The sequence below is a fragment of the Chamaea fasciata genome, unplaced genomic scaffold, assembly GCF_029207755.1.
Source record: "Chamaea fasciata isolate MVZ Bird 193981 ecotype frontalis unplaced genomic scaffold, bChaFas1.0.hap1 SCAF_68, whole genome shotgun sequence".
In the NCBI taxonomy this organism is placed as follows: domain Eukaryota; kingdom Metazoa; phylum Chordata; class Aves; order Passeriformes; family Sylviidae; genus Chamaea; species Chamaea fasciata.
In genome coordinates this window covers 115,705-136,439 of record NW_027094153.1, presented here as the reverse complement: position 1 = coordinate 136,439, position 20,735 = coordinate 115,705, and the positions used below count along the sequence as shown (strand labels likewise).

Below are 20,735 nucleotides of genomic sequence, written 5' to 3'. Positions count from 1 at the left end.
ATGGACTGTCATTCATTCAGTTTATCAGAATAACTAAAAAAGGGAGGTGTTTGATTTTGACATGCTAGGGGAGCTGCACAGGGGTTATCCAGCTCTAGGCTTTGCAGGCAGTAACATGCCCCTCAAAGGAGCAGTGTTTTGGTCTGTTTTGTGATAACACAGTATTCCTGCTTCACGCTGATATGTCCATTTCCCTTTCTCCCACCTTCTTTGTTTTCAGTTCAGGATCCAAAGAAGAATCTCCACCTTTTCCAGTTGCGGAAAGTGTGGGGTCAGATCTGGCAGACGATGCGGATGCTGAAAGAGGACTGTAATCGGCTTCAGCAGGGGCAGCGAGCAGCCATGTACGGTGGCCGTTTCTCCACAATACTTATCTCTGTCTTTGTGCACTGGTGGAAGGGAAGACAGAAATGGGACCCTGTTGGAATGGGGAAGCCCGTGATTGGAGCTGTATGCAATTCATGAAAAGTGGAGAGTTAGCCCTTTGGCACAACTGCATTTGTCCTCACCGCTGTCTCAAGTATCTGTTTTGGATGTAAATGAAAGCCTGGTGGATTTCTACTTTCAGAGGCTAATAGGACCTTCTTGTCCTTGCAAGATGAATCTGTTGCGTTACAATAGTACCCTCTGGAAGATGAAGAATTCTATGGCCTCCCTTTCTCAGCAGCTGAAAGCAAAGCTGGACTTCTTTAAAACAAGCATCCAAATTGACCTGGAAAAGTATAAAGAGCAGATTGAGTTTGGAGTTAGTGAGTATAGCATCTGGAAAACGGGTCTTTTCATGACTCTTCTCCTCACAAAAACACCTGCCTCCTTCTCTGTGAACCTGAGAAAGCCAGTCACTCTTCTTTGATTCCTCTAGCTTCTGAGAAGCTGCTGTTTGTCTGGAAAGGGATGGAGCAAGCTGTGGAACTTTGTGGGAGGGTATGTTTCTAAATCTAACTGCTAGTCATAAAGAGGTTTGTTTTTGTTATCTCTCCCCTCCTCCCCCTTTAGCTTCATTGTCCCTGCCTTAAATAGAAGCCCCTTGTATCTGCACTGATGTCAGATTTCACATTGCCTCGGTTTGTGTGGCACAATTTTTGTCCATTATTAGTACTACATGAAACTCATTCTGTTGTAAGGCTTAGGGGGAAATGGGAGATCTTGGCGAAGCCCCAGAAACCTCTTGGAATTTCCTTGAATTGAAACGACTCGTTTGTCTTTGGCCAAGGCTGCTGTTTGCATCTTGTTGGTTTGTTTAGAAATAAGAATGAGAAAGGAAGAACCAGTGTGAGTGTGAGTGGTAGTGTCTCTAGGTATGAGATTGTTGTGTTGCTTATGTTCTACCCTGCTTTCAGGAAGATGATGTGGAGCAGGTAGTGAAGAGGATGATGGCCCTGCAGACAGACATCGTGGACCTGCAGAGAAGCCCGCTAGGTCGTAAACAAGGAGGAACACTGGAGGATTTGTGAGTTGAACTACCTTGAGCTTCAGATGCAGGAGTGTTTCTGGCTAAGCTTACTCACTAGAGGACAGTGAAAGGGCTGTTTCTTCCACCCAAATTGTGGGGGACTGGGAGCACTTTAACACTAAAGATGTTTTTTGACTCATCTGTCATTGTTCTGAAATGGCAGACAGGTATAGAAAAGATTTGAGTTCTCAAACTATTTGTTCCATGTTTTGGTTCTTTGGAAATCCTTTTCTTTCCTGCTTTTTTCTTCTAGAGAAGAACAAGCCAGAGAGCTGTACTGAAGACTCAGAGAGAAGCCAAGAGGTAAAAGATGCTTTAGCTCGAGGTCAGCTTGCTTTGTGTGTAACTTTGGAGGTGTAGTAACGATCATTGAGAAAACTAGCTGACTTCTAGGCCTGCCCAGACACTAGCAGCACATGGGCTCTCCTGGATTGCCTTTTCTCGAGAGGGAAGTCAGGGAGTCAGTTTCACACTAGGCCAGCCTTCCTTTCTTGGTGCTTTGTGAGCTGTTCTCAAAACTCCTCTGGAGCTCTTCTCAGAGCAGGCTGTTGCCACAAGCAACAACCAACCTTTCTGGGTAGAAAGGATGAAAGACACGACTGTTCCTTTGATCCAGTCCCAACTCTCCTTTTCAAGTTCTTTAAATTTTGAAGAAGGTGGCTAAAATTCAGTGTAATTCATCCCACTCAAACTTGCATATCCTGAACTTTGGCTGTTTCAGGATTAAAGCAGTAGTGGAAATGAGCCGCTAAGAATCTTCTCACTCTGTCCTATAAACCGACCTTTCTGTGTAATATTGGCTCTCATTCCGGATCAGAGGACAGGCGGTGACAGCCAGGAAATAGTACGACTGCTTCTACAGGCAATCCAGACCTTTGAAAAAGAAGTTTGAGTCATTTATGCTCAGCTCAGGTGAGCTTTGCACATTTTATTCAGAGTTGAGAGAAGGTATTTTCTCTTCCAGCAAGAGAAGGTTTAAAACTCATTGCATATGGCTCTTGAGATCTTGCAGTGTTAACAGAAAATCATTAACTTCAGAACTGTTCTCCTACTGCAGTGGCCCATGTGTGATCTGATTAGTTTTTATTTTTTTAATAGTAAAACTGTAGTTTGCAAACAGAAGGCATTGGAATTGTTCCCCAGAGTGGAGAAAGTGATGAATCTGATGAGTGAAGATGAGGAAACAGTTGTTAGGCTTCAGGAGAAACGACAGAAAGAACTGTGGAACTTGCTGAAAATTGCTTGTGTAAGTAAATTAAGAACTCCCCTTTAACCTGAGAATATGGTTTGTAGCACAGGCTACTGAAACAATAGTAAATTGAGTGTATCCTATGGTTCTTTTCTTTCTTTTGAATCAGTATGAAAGCCAAGTTCCAGGTTGTCTCATATTCCCGGCTGCTGAAAACTAGTGGGAACAATTGCACTCTGAATATTCTGTGTTTTCTTCAGAGTAAAGTGCGTGGTCCTGTTACTGGCAGTCCAGAGAGCATGAACACATCCCGTCTTGGTAGCTCAGGTCAACTGCTGCTGCAAGTCCCTTCTGGAACATTCAATTTATCAGAATCTGTAAGAAAAAGGTGAGGCAAAGTCTGGAGTTCTTTGGCTGCTAATGCCACCACTACAAAGCTAGTCTTCCTGCTTTGTGAAATAATGGCACACAGAGTTTCTCATTTATTTACACTTTGTGTTCAGCTTGCGTTGTCAGCAGCCTTAGTTTACTTGGTAGTTAAGACTTCCTGGGGCTTTCAGATCTTCCATATGAAAATTGGGTATCATGTATGGCTTCACTTCCCCCAGCCTCAGTAACAAAAGTGGTTTTTTGGTTTTCTTCCTTTAATCTGAGATGGTTGGGCTCACTTGGAAGTACACTGCCAGCAAGAACTGATGAAGTATTGTCATGTAAGGTCACAGTAGCTGAGCTGTGTCATTGAGACTGCTGCATGCGTAGTTCCGGCTTGCTTAAATGAACTGGGTTACCACTTGGAATGAAAGACCTTGGTTTGTTTCTTTGCCTGTTGCCCCATCCTTAAGTTTATAGGCTTCTCAGCTTTTCCTCTAGCAACAGTGGTTCCACCTAATAAGAGCCCAATTCCATCTTGGAATACATTTCCTTTCCCCCATTTAGTAAATCAGGGGCTGCCACCAACTTTTCAAGTTGCAGTATGAATTACAAGCCTATGTCCTGACTAACTTCAGTGTTCTGCAGCATATCTGCCAGAAGTATTTCTTAATGATAGAGGCAGCATCTCTTTAAACTGCCACAGAAATTAATAGTGTAATAATTGCCCCTTTCAGTGAGGAGCTGCTGCTGGAATCTCGGGAACTTTGTAGCCAACTAGAAAATGTGATGCGTGACACAATGAAGGATCAAGAGCAGAGTTTCTTGGTAATGTATTCACTCTTCTGTAAATGGACTAAGGAAGTGCCTGGCTTCAAAGTTCTGAATGTGCAACTTTGCCACCACTAACACAGCTAAATGAAATCTGCATTTTACTCATGGCCAGGGGGGAGAGTAGGAGATGCACAGAGATAGGAAGCACCGGTTCCCTCATAATCTGCGCCTGACATATTCTGCTTGCCAAAACTGGGAGCCACATGCTGGGAACTTGCTGCGCTAAACAGTAAGGGATGGGGCGAAGCACTTGGCTGTTGTACAAAACTACTACAAAACTGCACACAAATTTGGGATGAGCGGGTGTCAGGGATCCTTAATTTAACAATGCAGAATATTGAAGAGAGAGTAAAATACTGGAGAGTGCAAGTAGGTTGTTTCCTTGACAGCAGTCACGTGGCTCATCATGAAATTGACCAACTTGTTCCCAGTTAATTTTTTATAACTCTTAACACACTTTACCTTTATTTTAGAAAAAGCTCAACTGTAGCCTGGTGTTGAATTTCATTTATTCTTTCAGCTCTAGGCTGGAGCTGGCTGCAGCTTCAGGTAGAAGAAACAAACAATCCAGAACAAACCCAGATGTAGAATCACTCTGGTTGCCTCTGAAGCCATGCTGCTTTGGGAAGCCAACTGTGAAAAGCTGCTGCCTCTGAGAAGGGAATATCAACTGCCTTCTACTGTCACCAGCTGCTTATGTGAATCATATGGCTTAGCTTTTAGTATCCACTTCTCAGACACTTTTTCACAAAGATACATTAGGGAATGCCTGTTCTAACTGCTTGGAGAATGTTCTTAATTGTGCCTTAAGACAGCAGATCTCTGTCCTGATACGTCTTCCCTTGGGCATCGCCTGGGGCTGTTTTGCTGCATTTTAGGCTTTCTAATGAACAATGGACAAGGTATACCCAGTCACTGGTAGATGTCACCTTCCTAATGAACTGTGAACTTAATTGCTTAACTTTGCTGATTTGCACTTTTTTTCTTTAAGTGTAATGGTTGTACTTACCTAATACTTGTTTCCTGTATGGGAACGAAATTATCTAAAACATGTAAACTTTTGGTTTGCTCTTTTTGATGCGCTCAATAACACTATAATGGAAAAAACTGCTTTCACTGTGCAGGTCTCTAAAACGTGAGAGGTGTAAGAATGTTAGCCTGGAAACCAAAGAAGGAAATCTTCAGTGTACAGGTATCGTGTAACAAAGCATTTGCAGATTATCTATTAACCATGCTTAAAGTTGCATGAAAAGATGAAAAAAAGACCAAAAAACCCAGCTGGATGGAACCTTGGTGAGAGTCAACACACACCAACCTTGTGTTCTGACTGTGACCAATTTATTTCATTCTGTTCTAACCCCAAATTTCCACTACAACACAGAGACCTCCTTTTATAAAAGGCTGTGAAGTATAGGACATGCAAAATGCAATACGATAATAGGGAGAGGTTGGATTTTCTTTTGGTTTTTTTGGAACAGATTTAAAATACAGGAAACTGAAATGTGGCACAAACATCACAACTTCCATGCATGCCTTCAAGTGTCTTCCTTTGTTGTGCTGGCACACTCTGGACTTCAGCATTGGGTTAAAGTCATTCTTGGGCAGAGTAGAAAGTTCACACTTCTTCAAATTTCTGAGTAATATTAAGGCTGAAATGCACCGGGTACACTTTTCCTTCATCTTCCAGAGCACCACCAGTTGTTTTACTTAAAGCTGTGTTAGGCTTCCAGCTCAAATCCCAGCCCAATTTTGTGACCTCCAGCACTGAAATTCTTGCCATCAATCAAGCCTGAGAGGGTCAGCTTTACACCTACAAAAGCAAGTCACGAGAACCATCATGCACTGACATCCCAGTACAGTGCTCTTCCTCAGGTCCTTGACCTCACTAATGTGGCTTAGTTGCCACAGGAACTTGCATACACAGACATCCTTTAGTTCTCTGAGTCTGCGTAGACTTCTAGCTCCTTTGTTCATCTAGTCTGTTCTTAAGATGACAGTGAATTAAACCATAGTGTAGTACTTAACACCATTTGCTGCTACCAGTGAGAACTGCGTACCAGGTCGAAGGGCATGAGTGTAACCAATTCCAATGAGGCTGGCATTGTTCACTTTAGCCTATAAAAAAAAATCACAGTATTTATAAACTGTGTAAGTATTCATACAGAAGAATCTCAGTCCCCTGAGAAGGTGGCCTATGCATTAACACTCTTGAGCTACTTGGAGACCAACCTCTCTTAGAAGCATGTTCCAATCTTTTCCTTTTCTCAGGAGTTTTCAGCTTAAGCAAATGGTGCGAATTCTGCCTTCACAGAATGCCATGCTGTTTTTCACTGCCTCGTCTATTATGTCTTTATATCTTTTAAAGAGCTACTTACTGCAGTCCCTCAGAGCCTGTCTTGTTCACATCACTCAGGAGTGATTTTCTTTTTTCTTCTAATGAGCAAGAAATACATGAATATGCAATCCCCTTTTTGCATTACTAAGTTTTGAGCTCTTAACAACAGTATTTCTCATTTTCAATTTTGGTTCAGTGGTCCTGGAACTAATTGTTGTTTTGAAACATAAATGCTTGCTACTTCAGTTCTTGGTCTTAAAACACACACGTCAGCTAACTTTCAGTGGTTAACTTACTGTTAGGAGAAGGCTGTAAGCTCAGGTAAACTTCCACCATTGTAATTATAATATGGTTTTACATTATGGATTTAAGAATTAAAAGGACACTTTCATTGTCTTTTAAAAGACATTTTTCAGCACAGTAGCATGCTATTCCAAGCACACTAGTCAGACTATTTCACTATGGACAAAATTATATTTAAGATTTCTTTTCCTCCATAAGTTCACAAGTACGATGTGTGAGGTCCCAGTTTAAATTTGTACCACAACAGAAGCCACAGTTCGCAATCTACCATACTTCCTCAGTAACTAGTTCAAGCAACTGCTTCATTACAAATTTTCAGTATTTAGGGGAGCTTGAAATACTCATTTCTGTAACAAAATTCTTACCACAACGGAAGTCTTCTCATCCATTTGGTACTTTCCAGCAATACCAAAACGTGTGTTGTTACTGCCAGCAGTCCATGCAAGATTGACTGATGTCTCAACCTTATTAGTAACCTTCTGATAAACAGACCCACCAAACTCAGTGCTGTCATTCCTGTTTGTAATAGATGCAAGTGTGTCAGGCCTTGCTTTGTTTAGTAACTCTTAAGATTAACCCTTCCCCACAATGATTTGACATTATCTCCTAAAATGAACCAAGAGATCCAATACTTCCCTGAACCCAGGCTCACTACTTCCTAGCTGGAGCTGGCAGACTCCTGCTCCTATTTTTTTTTGCACAAAGCATGTTTTGCTTGCAGAACGGAACAAGACTTGCCAGAGACCTACAGTTTAAGGTTCTGACAAAAAAAACCAAACCAAACAAGCCAAAAACAAAACCAACCCACCCAGATAACCTGGTTGCTTGTCTCAAGTAAGCCAGTGTGCAGTAACACATAAAGGAGACTTCAGTTATGAGAATAAGACTGAAAACAATGTTGTTGAGTTATAATCGTTTAAATACACCATCTTCAAAGCGTCTCAGGCCACCTGAATGCCAAGATTAGGGCTAAGCAGTGATGACAGCTGGAAACAAACACAATGCCATGCATGCCTTTCTCCTTCATCGTGGGCATTTCTGAGGGAGAAAGTTTCTGTCTGGAGAGTGTGATTGATAACTGGCTAGCTGCAAAAGGTCACGTAGACATGAGGGAGCTTTGCTGAGCACACAGGCACTCTCATGAGAACCAGCAAGGCAGCAAGCTTCGCATGTCCTTGAGCACAGCTGGGATACGATAACAAGACCTTGTAGCTGAAAGATATGAGGGAGAAGCACGGTAAAACAAAAACTTACTCAAACTGTGTAACCACAAAGAAATGTAGAAAGAGGCGTAGCTGACTTTTAGTCTGAGCACCAATCCTGAGCTTAACTTTTGAAATATGCATGAGCTTATTAGTGTTATTATAAAAGCATTGTATGAATTATCAATAAACGAGATTTGCCGATCACTCATATTGAGTGCACATTTCTCCCGCCACGGATTTCCCACAAGAACAGACCTTCCAGTTCTTAAAATCTTCTTAGTAGGAGGTGTGATGGTGCACTTTGACTAAATTGTGGTCAATTCTGTCTCCTAATAGCTGGCATCTTCAGATTCTACTGGAGGTGTTGTGAATGTCTTTTCAAGAGTTGAGAAGGAAAGTGTCTTTTAAGGATTCTGATCTTCCAGTGTGATGCGTAGGTACCAGTCAACATGTAGACTGATGACAGGCACAGACAGTATTCTTGGCAATTGCTTAGAAAATAAACAAAACATCAGGCAGTAGAATAATCCTGTCAACAAGGAGGATAACAGTAACTTTTCCAAGGCACAAATGTCAATGTCACTTTCAGTTACATTGCAGGAAAAAATGGTAAAAGAAATGGGTGTGACCCAGAGTTCCCACAGCCAAGAGGATATGTGAGTACCAGTTTGGCTGAAATGACTGTTGCTTGTCATTCCCCAGTGACAGTTTGGAGAAGTCATCACAGGCTCTTTTAATTGATGAATACTGATGTGTATAAGTCAGGTGTCGGTATATGTATTTTCACATCCTTTTTTTTTGCTTTTTCCATTGTGCTGCAGGTAATCTCAGAACAGCAGTGGCTGTGCTGAAGCAATATAAATAATAATCTCTGATTTTTTCCAATGATGTTTGATTGCCAAGTGATATCCTCAGCAAAGTTGGTCAGACCCTCTCAGTCCTACTCCTTGTAGCTACTGAGTACTGAGATTGTAGAAGGCCTTACTGAAGCTGACAGAAGTAATTTTCATTGCCTTCAGTGACTTTTCAATTGGGCTGAAAGTGCTGGTTGGTCTCAAAAATACTTTGTGAGCTTTGATCTAATGAGTGGAGACCAGTGGTAAATCAAAATGGAAGGAAGAGCTTTGTGGGCAAAATGCAGTACAGGTTAATTTGCTTTTTCAAATTCTAACTTATTTAAATTTTACATCAGAAGTTGTGGAGGTCTAAATCCCTACTACCACCTTAAGGCATCTCTGCCTCATCATTGCTTAAGACACTGACTGAATGCACATAGTTTAATTTAAAGTTGATTGCATTTAACAACAGAGTTTTTTAAAGCCTTTAGTCATGTAATAATGGTAGATAGCGCTTCATTTAGTCAAGAATGACCCGATACAGTTATCTATCATTTACATTAGCAATGTTGAACCGACAGTAAATTCAATTAATTCTTCAATTTTATGCTCTTAACATTTAAAAACCTAAATCCACTTTAAAATCAATTTGCATTATTTTGAGGATGGGATTCTTAATGTTAAGCTCCTATTAAATCCGCATTTTCTCTACTCTAAGGTTGCTTTGAATTTTTTTGTCATGTTTTTGTGGAATGTTGGTCTTAAGCAGTTTTTGTGGGTTTGTCTGTGACTTAAGGAGCTCTCTATTGGATACTGATCTATGCAGTTGAAATAGAACACTGGAAAAACATGATTTATAACAAGTGTTCTCATAGCAGACCAGGAGGTTGGGTTGATATTTCTTCTTCTTCCATCAAGGAACACCCATGGCTGTGGGCTATAATTTATAACAACAGTGTTGCTTTGACCGGTTTTGGTTACTGTGGGCTTGTTTTCAGGAATGATGAGTATGTAGTTATCCCATCTTGAAAGAAATACATAGCACATGTGCTTATTTGGATTAATTAGTATGGTTTTATATCACAGTTGATAGAAAGCTGGAAGAAAAGCCCAAGAGTAAAGGAATAAAGGAGGCAAACCAAACAACTGAGGGTTGTGACTGTGGTTAAAGTCCCTTATGAATTCTGAGTGCTCCAGCACCGGTTTTCTGTGAGTCACTCTTTGAAGCTGCCTTATCATTTTGTTATATATATTCCAATATATGTCAGTCCTGTCAGACCCTAGAGAGAACACTTGCAGTGAGTAATTTCAGGTCTGAGTGCCACAAGCAGGCTGCTGAGAAAGCTGGCCCAGCCTTTTTTTTTCTTGGTGTTTCTGATGGTTTGAGCTGCAAGTTCACTCAGCTGAGCTGCTTTGTGCTCCAGCTCTGTTTCTTTAGTGATGCTGCAATACTTGCTGCACGGCAACTCAATTGGAAAACAAAGAAATTAATGATACAGACAGAAGATCTGTTCCCAAAGCAGGGTGAAATTCTGGTGGAAGGGCTTCTGCTGCTTGAATTTTAAACACTGTGCTGTGAAACCTCTCACGTCATCTGTGGGTTAGTGGTTGTATCACCTGGGATAGTCCATCCAGGCCCTGTTGATGCAAACGTGCTTTTCACTGGTGCTGCTCCCTATTTTGGAGAATATCTGAAAATAAGGTGTGAGCAAGTACTGAAAATTTCAATTTTTGCTCCTATTTACCCACTTGCCTGCTGTTTTAATTTTGAAGTAGGGTGTCAGATAGAATCTGTCTAATGGCAGCGGTGTAAATAGCATGCCTTCAGTTCCAAACTGAAACCCCTTGCAATCAGCAGATGTCCCAGCTCAAGGAAAATGGGTTGCAAGCCCAAAACATTCACTTTCCCTGCCTCATTTCTTATGGTCTTACCAAGGAAATAGCCAGACTTGGATTGTGCTTACTCTTTGCAATGAAGAAGTTGTTAATGCTGCGTTTTCATGCTCCCATCGTCGCTGTACTCCAAATGTCTGTTCTGTGGAATGGGCAGGATTAGGCTGTTTAAGACAAAGCCACTCCACATTTACAGTGCCTGTAAGGTCCATAGTAAGAGCCCTAAATAGAAGTATCATTTCCAAGATGCCTTCTATTTTACAAGCAGCCAAACAGAAAATGAAACCCTGGGTTGAATTGTAGTCTTCCTGAAGGAAGTGTCAAAGCCTAACAAGGGAGCTTGACCCAGCTTTGTACTTGTTGTTCAGTGAAATAAACTTTAATTGTTAATGAATCCAAACACTGTTAATGAATCCAGTACTACTACTTTACTGAAAAAAGCTGCAATTACTGGACAATCCCCTGATTTTCAGCTGCTGTAAATCACTCTATCTTCACAGAATGGAGAGGGGCACTTCATTTAACAACACTGAAGAATTAAGACAGGGAAATGGCATAAAAATCAGAAAGGATCTTAGGATTATAATCAGGGGAAACAGAGTAAAGAAAAACATGTAAAGTTGGGTGTTGCTTCTGTGAAAAGAGAAGTTGTACATCCATGTGCATGTAGCTGCATTAAGGAAAAGCATTAGTATTCAAGCCAAATGATGTCATGGAAAAACCGGTTTTTTTTTTTAAGCATGCAAAACTTCTGTCAGTTGAAAGGGGATAAGAACAGCATATTAATCAATTTGCCTCCTTACCTGTTGTTTTGTGAAGTAGTTAGGATTGCTGGCATTTTCCATCTGGAATTTTATGCCAGTGGCAGATCCCTGACTGTGATGGTAGAAGGGTAAGGACCTCATCCAAATGCATCAACAGGAATAGTGTTTCACTGTGAAACTGCCAAGTATTTCAGACCGGTGCCTAATAATGCAAAACCTTGTTGTAAATATGTGTGAAGTGTAATTTATCTAATGTAATTCTGAGATGTTTAGAGCCAGTCATTTGAAATAGACTCCACTCCTCTGTTAGCTTTTGACATTGGAATGACTGTAATCATGTTGCAGACCATCAGCCCTTGGATTAAAATTTCAACCTACAGTGAGCTTCAAACTGCTTTGCATTTACCCTTAGAAGAAAAGGGAGGTTGAATAAATTTTGTTACGTTGATTTATCTTAGGAAAATGGGTGTCAAGGTTCTGAATTACAGTAATTATTGTAAGCATGTAAAATATTATCAACTACAAGATACATCTGATGTGGTGTGGATGGATTAGTGCACATGCTAAGACCAATTTGAGAACATTTCAAGTTTTGCTACGTTTGCTAGGGCTAGTTACATCCACTTAAAATACAGATTGACTCTAAAATGGCAGTGGTTTGCAGGTCCTAAGTGTTGGGACTTTGGTTAAAGCAAAAGGAACAAAATAATTCTTTTTCTTTTAGCTTGTCATGCAGTTTGTGCTAAGGCTTTCAGTAGTACTTTATTGTGACAGCTCATTTCCCTTTTCATTTGATGCCCTCATATACACCTTGTCACTCTATTAAACCAGAAAGATTTAGTTTCTTAAAGAGCCTTCAATGAAGCTGTTATAAAGCCTTTTCTCAAAACAACAAATATGGAGCCTGAACACATGAGATTACACTGTTTTAGTTTATGTTGCTTTCTTGAGGAAATAAAAACAGGAGAGAGCAAGAGTTAATTGCTTAATAAGTATCAGCTATTATCATCAAAAGGGTTCATAATTTTGAGTTTCATTTTTATTTTGACCAGAACACTTTTAGATAATAAATGTTGCAATTGAATCTTGGTTGTTTTAGGAAGTTGTTAAAACAAGCTAAATGTTTTCCATTTATGGATAACAAACTGATGCTCTAAGTTTAGGAATTACTGTGCCAAAATTTGAGTATTTCTTTCATTTCCTTGTAACCCGTAAAACTGACTGTTTCTGGTTATTCTGGGACCTTTGAACTAGGGGTCTTACCTCAGGCGGGATGTCAAAAGAATATATAGATTGTGATGCTGTTTTCTCTCCATTACTAGGAACAGTTTTTTATCTGGGCAAGTTGTGATTCAGACAATGCCACTAGATTTCTACCTGAGAATCTGCCTTTTGTGGCCTGTTTTATGGGTATTTTCACTTTTTTCATTGCAAGTTTTTAGGATTTTCTAAGTGTGTGTTTCTAAAAAAGCAGCACCCAAATTAATTGCATCTTATCAGTACGTAAGAACTACTTTATGGCATTTTAACCTGCAAACACTATGATAGCGTGTGTGGAAATGGAATTTAACTCACTTGGCGGACTTGAAATATATCCCTAAGCAGTAATTGCAACATCTTATCAAATTCTCGAGCAGGAAACCAACCTTTTTCTAAATGGAATTTTTATGAACTATTTTAAGGACTGTTTACTGGAAAGCTGCCTAATCACTGCATTCCCTGGGTAATGGCTGAAATAAGTGTGCTGAATTAGTAGCAGGAAGATGCTCAACTACTCTGGCAGGGAAGAGTTGATACTGCTTTTGCTAATGCATGTAAATCACAGAGAAAATTCTGAATATGGAGAAAATTTTTATCAATAGCCCCATTTAATTGTATCCTTCATTTGAACGGTGCCTTGCTTCAGCGATTTTTAAGGAAATTATTGAGACTATTTTTTTAAGTGGTAGAAGTAATAATTAAAACCCATCCATGAAAAGATTTGGGAATACATTTAATTGATAGAAAGATTAGGTATATCGGGAAAAATCCACTTTGCTGGCATTCTTCTGGTTTTGGGTCTTGGCGAAGGAACTAAAATGGGTTAAGAGGAAATTGCTTGTTCCACAGTGTGCTGTGTGTGGCTTCCTGGGGATTTTACCTTTACGGTGAGTGTTCCTCTGAACACAATGAAGCTGCAAGTGTGTGCTAAATCCAGTTAAGGAGATTTCCAGTCTAGTCTTTTGGCTCTGGAAGTTAGATGTTTCCATATTCTTCTAAAAAAGAATCATTGCTTTCTGTTCAGTGCCTGCATTCACAGCTGTCTGGTTTTTACCTTTTCTTCAGCTGCCTCTTCTCCACACAAGTGCCCTTGTCTACGTAACTCTTTCTTTTATGGCAGCTGTTCAATAGCTGGAGTTAAGCTTCTTGCCCTACTCTGAATTTCCAATTTCCCGTTTGAGGATGAGGCAATCACCGCTGACTTCCCAGAGGGCACTCCTTCGCTTAGTTATCCAGCTCTTAGCAGCTTTGAAAGGGACAGAGAAATGGAAGGGAATAGCTTTGGTTCATAAATATTTTTGCATTAATAATAGTTAAAGTTAAGGTCAATGATTGTAGTACAGATGACTGCCAATAGTGCTTTATAGCCCCTTTGGAAACTGAAATTATGTGAAATAATTCCAAATAGCCTCCCTCGAATGGTTATTCTGTGAGCAGCAGTAGCTCTGTTTTAAGGCTGGCGTGGTGTCAGGAGGTCTCTGGGCATGCCAGGAGTTTCAGGTTGCTCACTTTTCTGTTATTTTTGCCCATCTCCAAGTGTTTCCATTCTACATTCGGTCTTCCTGAAAATATTTGTGTGTCTTCCTTCATTTGGACATTGCAAAGCATGACTCCTTTTGTGGAGGACTTTTCACCCTTTCCCAGTCTTGTGCCTTTTGTTTCTTTTGGATGTAAATCCAAGCAAGCTGCAAATCTTTTATTTCTTATTGGGATTTAGCAGTGGTGTCAGCAAGTACAAAAAAAAGTTCAACACGTTTTATTGTTATCAAAAGCATTTCCAGGAGTGGGAATGAGGGATAGGAATCCAGGGCACAGGGATGGTGGATCCCTGCTTATCTCTGTAGTATTTTAGAGTGTGTTTCAGTGTATCCCTGAACCTCTTTTGCAAATATTGTTAAAAAGGCAGTGCTTCCTAAAGCAAGAAATGAACCCAGGAAAAAAAAATCTCACAGTCTGTCTTGGTTTGGGAAAACAGGTATTTGCTAGGTAATAAAAAAAAACAACAACTGTAGTTTCCTTTGGGATCGAGAGTGTAAACCCCCCCTTCACCCCTTTTTTTTCTTTTTCAATTATAAATTTAAAATCAGAGGCTCTTAGGCAAAGATTTGGGTAATAGAAATAGCAGTTCTTTACTAGTATGTATTACAAAGCAAGCAAACACAAAAAAAAACCCACCAAACAACTACAGCATTAATAACAAACGAAAACAGTACTAAGCTGTTCTCTGAGCCCCAGAGGGGATTCCGGGGGGCCAAGGGACTGAGAGAGGGACTGTGCAGGAGCCGGGAACAGTGAGAGAGCCCAGGCTCTGGATTTGTGTTTATTTTAGAACTTCCTGTGTGTCTAAAACATTCCTTGCACGGTTCTGCCTTGGGAAAGGGGAACTTCCTTGGTGGCACCTTGGGCTTGGCACACACCTGAGGATGTTATAAATGATCAGAGCCAATTTCCAAAATCAAAGATTTATTTAACAAATTTGAAAAGCAATTTCGGGAAACGCCACGATAAATCAGGACAACATCGGTCGAATGTTGGGTGGACAATCCGGGAGCAGCAAAGGGTGCTTCTCCGGAGTACTGCCCACAAATTCGGGGTCTCAGGGGAGGTGTTTTATACCATTTTTCTACCCTGAGGCGAAAACAAGACGGTAACAAAGAACCCGAAGAACATGACATCATGTACATAACATAATCATTGAAATGTCTGGTGTCCGCAAGGGATATCTGAAAGAGTTTCCTGAGAAATTGAGAAGACGTCTGAATGAAAAGTCTCCGAATCTTCTGTCAGAAGGTTTCTGCCCAGATTGGTATCGGATCTCCTGATGAGCTGTGAAGATGTGGCCAGCCCATGCTTAATGGGCCGTTTCCCGGTTACCTCTCTGGCAGATGTCGAGGTAACACCTTTGGACTGTGAAAAGACTGTGGTATGCGAAGAGATGCCCTGGAACTCTTTCCAGGAATTCAGGGGTTTTTTACATTCCACTGCAAAGTTTTAATACACACAATTTTAATCCACGAATTTAATACTATGTATCCATTACAAGGAGATTGTCTGTTTTCCATGGGGAAGCTCAGGGGTTTTAGATTGCTAAAATAAAAGAAAGGAACCCCCTCGTTGCCTGAGTGCACCCAGTTCTCCGAGCAAAGCAGGTCCCACATGAGCGAGGAGAGGCAGGATGGAGTTGGGGAATGTGGAGCAAGGTTGTCCACTGGGTCAGAGCTCAAGGCACAGCTTCTCTGAGCAGGCCAGACCTGCCTGCTTAGGAGAGTCCCTGGGTCAATATGAGTCACGGAATGCTGCAATCACCTCTGCTCTCAAGAGAAAAATACACCCTTGAAAATAGGAATGTGCGTTTATTAGAAGCCCTTTGAAATATTTCTCCGTAACTCTAGGAAAAAAGATCTCCCAATGAATTGCAACAGACCACGGGGAAATCAAGGGAGAGCTGAGAGATGAATTTCAAAGGAGGTAAGGATTTGAGAAAAGTTCATGTTTTAGCTAAAGATAAGCTTTGCCAGAATTAGTTCAAGTAGGTAGATAGATAAGCTGTGCTGGAAAGAATTAGAAGTTAATGGTTAGATGAAAGGATTGCGATCAAGGATAACGATCCTGGATCTAAATAACTAATTGCTTGTCATTTTTGTGTTTGTTTAGCTGTGTTTATAATGAGAAACAGAAGAAACTGATAAATAGATTTAGGAACACAGACAATTGTAAATCCTCGAGCATCCTAAAACCCATTCAACAGTCACGGAGAAAGGAAACAGGAGTTTGACCAGTTATCATTTATCTTGATATCCATTGAAAAGGTTGAAAGTTTCCAATGAGGAAGACTCCACTTACTTCCTTTTTTTACGCCCCCTCCCCATATAAAGGACCACTGACCCAATTCAAAGAACAAACTACACACGCTTAATAGCTTTTTAGCTAATTATAATATGAAGCAGAGAATGGGAGGTTTTAGTGCTATAAATATGTATTAGTATTTTGGATATTCAACACTTTTGAAAAGAAAGAGATTTTGTAACTTGGCAGTGCATTTTAGGGAGTGATCGCACACAACTGCCTGGCGTTGCATTAAACATATACTTTCTAACTCTAAACTGTTAGAGAGTCTTCTGTCTGTCACAGTTGGGTATCGATAGTAGATCAATATCCATATTTTAATAAGTCAGCAGTGGCACAGGAAACTCCCAGCTGATGGGAACAAACTTTCTGGCTGACTTCAGAGGCCTCAACAAAGTTGAGTGGTTTTCTCTCCTGTCCCCCAGGCCTTCCTGGCCCCAGGGGCTGATGGCATTTGTGCTCCCTCAGGTTCATCTCCCCACACCAACACCATGGGGGTGCTCAGGCCTGCTCTGGGCACTGCAAACAGGGGCTCCTGAGCCAGAGCTGCCGTGTCTGTGCCTGCAAGGATGCGGCCCCCGTGTGAGCTGGGAGAGAGGCCAGGGCTGCAGAGGGGGGATGTTGTTGGCAGGTGCATGAGGACGCTCTGGGACGCTGCCCGGGGGTGTCCAGCACAGTGGGGATGGATCAGCCCCTGCTCTGCTGCTCCTTCCCGTCTCCCCCAGGGACCCTGCAGAGCCCCAGCCGGGCTGTTTGCCCCCAGCCTGCCCACGGCCACCCTGGGGCTGCTCACGGGGCTTTTCCGTGCACAGCATTGGGCCTGGGCGTGTTCTGGAGAGAGCCTGGGCAAGGAGCCTGGAGCAGCGAGGCCCTGCCCTGAGGCGTCAGCGCTGCCCCAGCGGAGCCCATGGCCTGTCCCTGCTGCAGCCCCGGCACTGCCAGCCCCAGCCCTGTGCCCGGCGCCGAGAGCACTCCGGCCCTACAGCAACACCAGGGCCAGGAGGGCAGCGGGGCAGGGCCACGGGAGCAGCGCTGCCAACACCAAGGGCTGCTGCTCCTGGGCACAGCTGCTGTGCCAGCACTGATCTGCCCCCAGCTCTCATCCAGAGAAGAGAACCAAAGGGGGATCTCTGCAGAAAACTTGCCTGCCAGATCCTTGGGTTCCTTTAAAGCCACCAGGAGTGCAGCCCCTCATTGACACAGTCTGTGGCCACAGGGAAGGTGGAGACAAACAAAATGAGAAATGGCACAAACAGTGACACTGCTTTGTGGACAATATTACAAAAGTAAAACAAAGGAAAAGAACCTCCAAAGTAAAGCAACAAGAGGTATCAAAAATGACTTTTATGACAAGTGATTTTGAGAAACTGGCCAGCAGTTTAATGTTTGTGAAACCATCCAGCCATCAGTCTTCCACACTGCAGCCTCGAGCTCCTGCTTCCTCAGGCTGCAGATGAGGGGGTTCACGGCTGGAGGCACCAGCGAGAACAGAACTGACAGGGCCAGATCCGGGGATGGGGAGGAGATGGAGGGGGGCTTCAGGTGAGCAAACATGACGGTGCTGAGGAACAGGGAGACCACGGCCAGGTGATGGCGGCAGGTGGAAAAGGCTTTGTGACGTCATCCCTGCTCAGACGGGATCCTCAGCACGGCCCTGATGATCTGCACAGAGGAGAAAACAATGAAAACAAAACAACCAAATACCAAAGAGGCACTAACAGCCAAAAGTTCTTTTCTTACCTGGCGGGTTGGAGGCTGGGGGCTGCTGCTCCCTGGGGAGCTGCTGGAAGCTGCAGGGCTGGATCCTGAGCACCTCCCGGTCGAGCGGGGGCAGCTGCCCCCCGTAGAGCTCCAGGAAGCGGCTGGGGGCCCCCTCCTGTCCGTGCAGCCACAGCCGCTCCCCGTGGAAGCCGAGGAAGTGGCAGGGCGGGATCCGCAGCACCTCCCGCGGGGCGGGCAGTGGCCGCTGCCCATAGAGCTCCTGGAAGCGGCTCGGCCCCTCCCGCCGGGCCGGCCCCGGCCGCTCCCTGTGCAGCAGGTGGAAGCCGCAGGGCGGGCGCCAGGCGAGCGGCGGCCGTTCCCTGGGCGGCTGCTGGAAGCGGCCGGGCCGGGGACAGCGCAGCTCCCGGCCGTCCGGCAGCACCCGCTCCCTGTGCAGCAGAAGGAAGCCGCGGGGCGGGCGCCCGGGCGGCAGCGGCGGCCGCTCCCTGGGCAGCGGCTTGAAGCCGCAGGGCGGGCGCCTGCGCCCCTCCCGCCCCGCCGCCGGCCGCTGCCTGTTGGCCGCGCTCCGGCGCCTGATGCGGAGCAGGAGGTCGGGGCGGTCGCGGCGAAACCAGGGGTTCCTGTAGTGGAGCCAGGCGCCGGCATCGCCCGGCGCGGCTGCGCCAACCCAGCCCGGCCCCTTGCGGAAGCCGTAGCGGTTCAGCTGGCGCAGGAAACTGCGAAACTGCGTGGCCCGGAAGGTGTGCGGGGCCGGCCCCTGGGAGCCGCCCGGGCCGAGCAGCTCCCGCTCCAAGAGGGAGCGGTCGATGAGCAGCCCCCGCGCCTGGCTGTCCCAGCGCACGGAGCGGACGCGGGGGCTGTTTGCCAGGCGCCACAGCTTGGCGGGGAAGGTGCCGGCGCTGAGCCCGGCGGGCAGCGGCAGCTCCGGCATGGCGTCCATCGCCGACTGTGGCCACAACGACCGGAGACCAACGGCCGCGGCTCGGCTCGGCTCGGCTCGGCTCGGTTCGACTCGGCTCGGCTCGGTTCGGCTCGGCTCGGCTCGGCTCGGCTCGGCTCGCCTCGGCTCGGCTCGGCTCGCCTCGGCTCGGCTCGGCTCGCCTCGGCTCGGCTCGGCTCGGTTCGGCTCGGCTCGGCTCGGCTCGGCTCGGCTCGGTTCGGCTCGGCTCGGTTCGGCTCGGCTCGGCTCGGCTCGGCTCGGCTCGGCTCGCCTCGCCTCGGTTCGGCTCGGTTCGGCTCGGCACGGGAAGCCCCTGGGCAGGGTGGGCTCTGAGAGCTGTGGTGGAGTCTGTCCCCATGCTGCATCCTGTGCCTGGGTCACCGTCGGTGACGGAGGAAAAGGCCATTGCTTTGTCTTGGCTGGGGAAAGGATGAAAAGGGGACATTAGAAAGCATTCTTTTGGCCACCTTTTCAGCAGACTAACTGTTTTTTTCTCGCCATCTCTGCCTGTTTTTTGCAGAGTTGGAGCATTTCTCATGATTCGCTGTCAGCAACAGCAGCAGGAAGGGGCAGTGATTTTGTCAGCATTGTCATCAAAACGCTAGTGCTGCCCCATGGATGGATGTTGCTTTATGTCAGGGATGAAAGGCCTTCACTTGTAGGGAGCTCACGCCGCTGTCTTCCCAAATGACGTTGCCATTTTCTTTCCTCAGGAATCGCTTCTTCTGTTTTTCCCCCCATCTGGGGAGATTTCCAATGCAAATGCCTCCTGCAGCCAGCTCTTGCCAATGCAGACTGACCAAGGAGATCTTGCAATGGACAGAGACTCCCTAGAGCTGGTGTGGAGAGGTGAGGGGGGAAGGTTTGTCCTTTAGTCTTGAAGTCTTGTTGGGGAGCTGATTGTGCTTGGGGGCACTGACAAAAATGATGTGTCCTGAAAAACCACAGAGACTTTGGGGTTGTCATGTTGGGGCAGAAATTTCTGTCTGAGAACTTTTTGAAAAGTTTCAATTAACCTTTTTTTTTTTTTTTTCTTTTTCCCTGCAGAGATCCTTTTCCATACCTTTTGGGGAACTTCCCTCTGCTGGTCTCCCAGGTCAGGCCATTTCCCAAGGTTCCTTCCCAAAGTGAGGAGTAGCCCATGGCCTCCACTCTCCACTGGAACCAAAGGAAGCACAGAGCTTGCTGTTGTGGGAGAAGAGCTTCTCTTTCCTTTCCCTTTGGGGCAGGTTGGTATGTTCTCATTTGATAAAGGGAGGTTTAAACTCTGGAGGTGTTGCATTTCAAACTGCTCCAGCCTCGAGCTCTGGTGTGGGTATCCTTGGACAAAAGGCCTCCCTGTGTGAGCTCCCAGTGGGCTGGTTCAGTAAGGAAGTTGATATTTCAGGCTTGTGACTGCTGAAAGCAGTTGGTGTCTGGAGGTGTCCGGAGCTGAGAGCGACTACTTTTCTCGCCTGGCTGCAGAAAAGGTAGTTGGAAAGTGGGGATTGCACTTGCAGAGATGGCAATCAGGGGTGTTTTCCAAGAAATGGGCTGGCAGAGAGGCAGGTCTTGTGCTCAACTGGCTGTGTGTTTGTTTTGGTGGTGGGGAGATGTTGTAATGAATCAGCCGAGACTCCATATCCTTCATGCAGATAAAGCCAATTCTTTATTCACATCGCTTCTTTTGTCCAGTTTTCAGGGACCTCATGCACCACACCCGTTGGCGGGTAGTTTCCTTACTGCCTCATTTATTGGTCAGAAGGTCATTTGTGTGTATGTGCTAAGTTTCAGGTTGTTTCCATTT

The 20,735-nt window shown here is 44.5% G+C and overlaps 2 long non-coding RNA genes across 2 annotated transcripts in view; both read left to right on the top strand.

Moving 5' to 3' along the window:
* The window catches only part of LOC136304295 (uncharacterized), a 69,595-nt gene that overhangs the window by 18,428 nt on the left and 30,432 nt on the right, over window positions 1–20,735 (top strand). The window lies entirely within an intron of this gene.
* Window positions 2,483–3,833, top strand: LOC136304301 (uncharacterized). The gene is made up of 3 exons (XR_010724465.1): window positions 2,483–2,699; window positions 2,903–3,030; window positions 3,749–3,833. It is a non-coding gene; the product is annotated as an uncharacterized lncRNA (long non-coding RNA).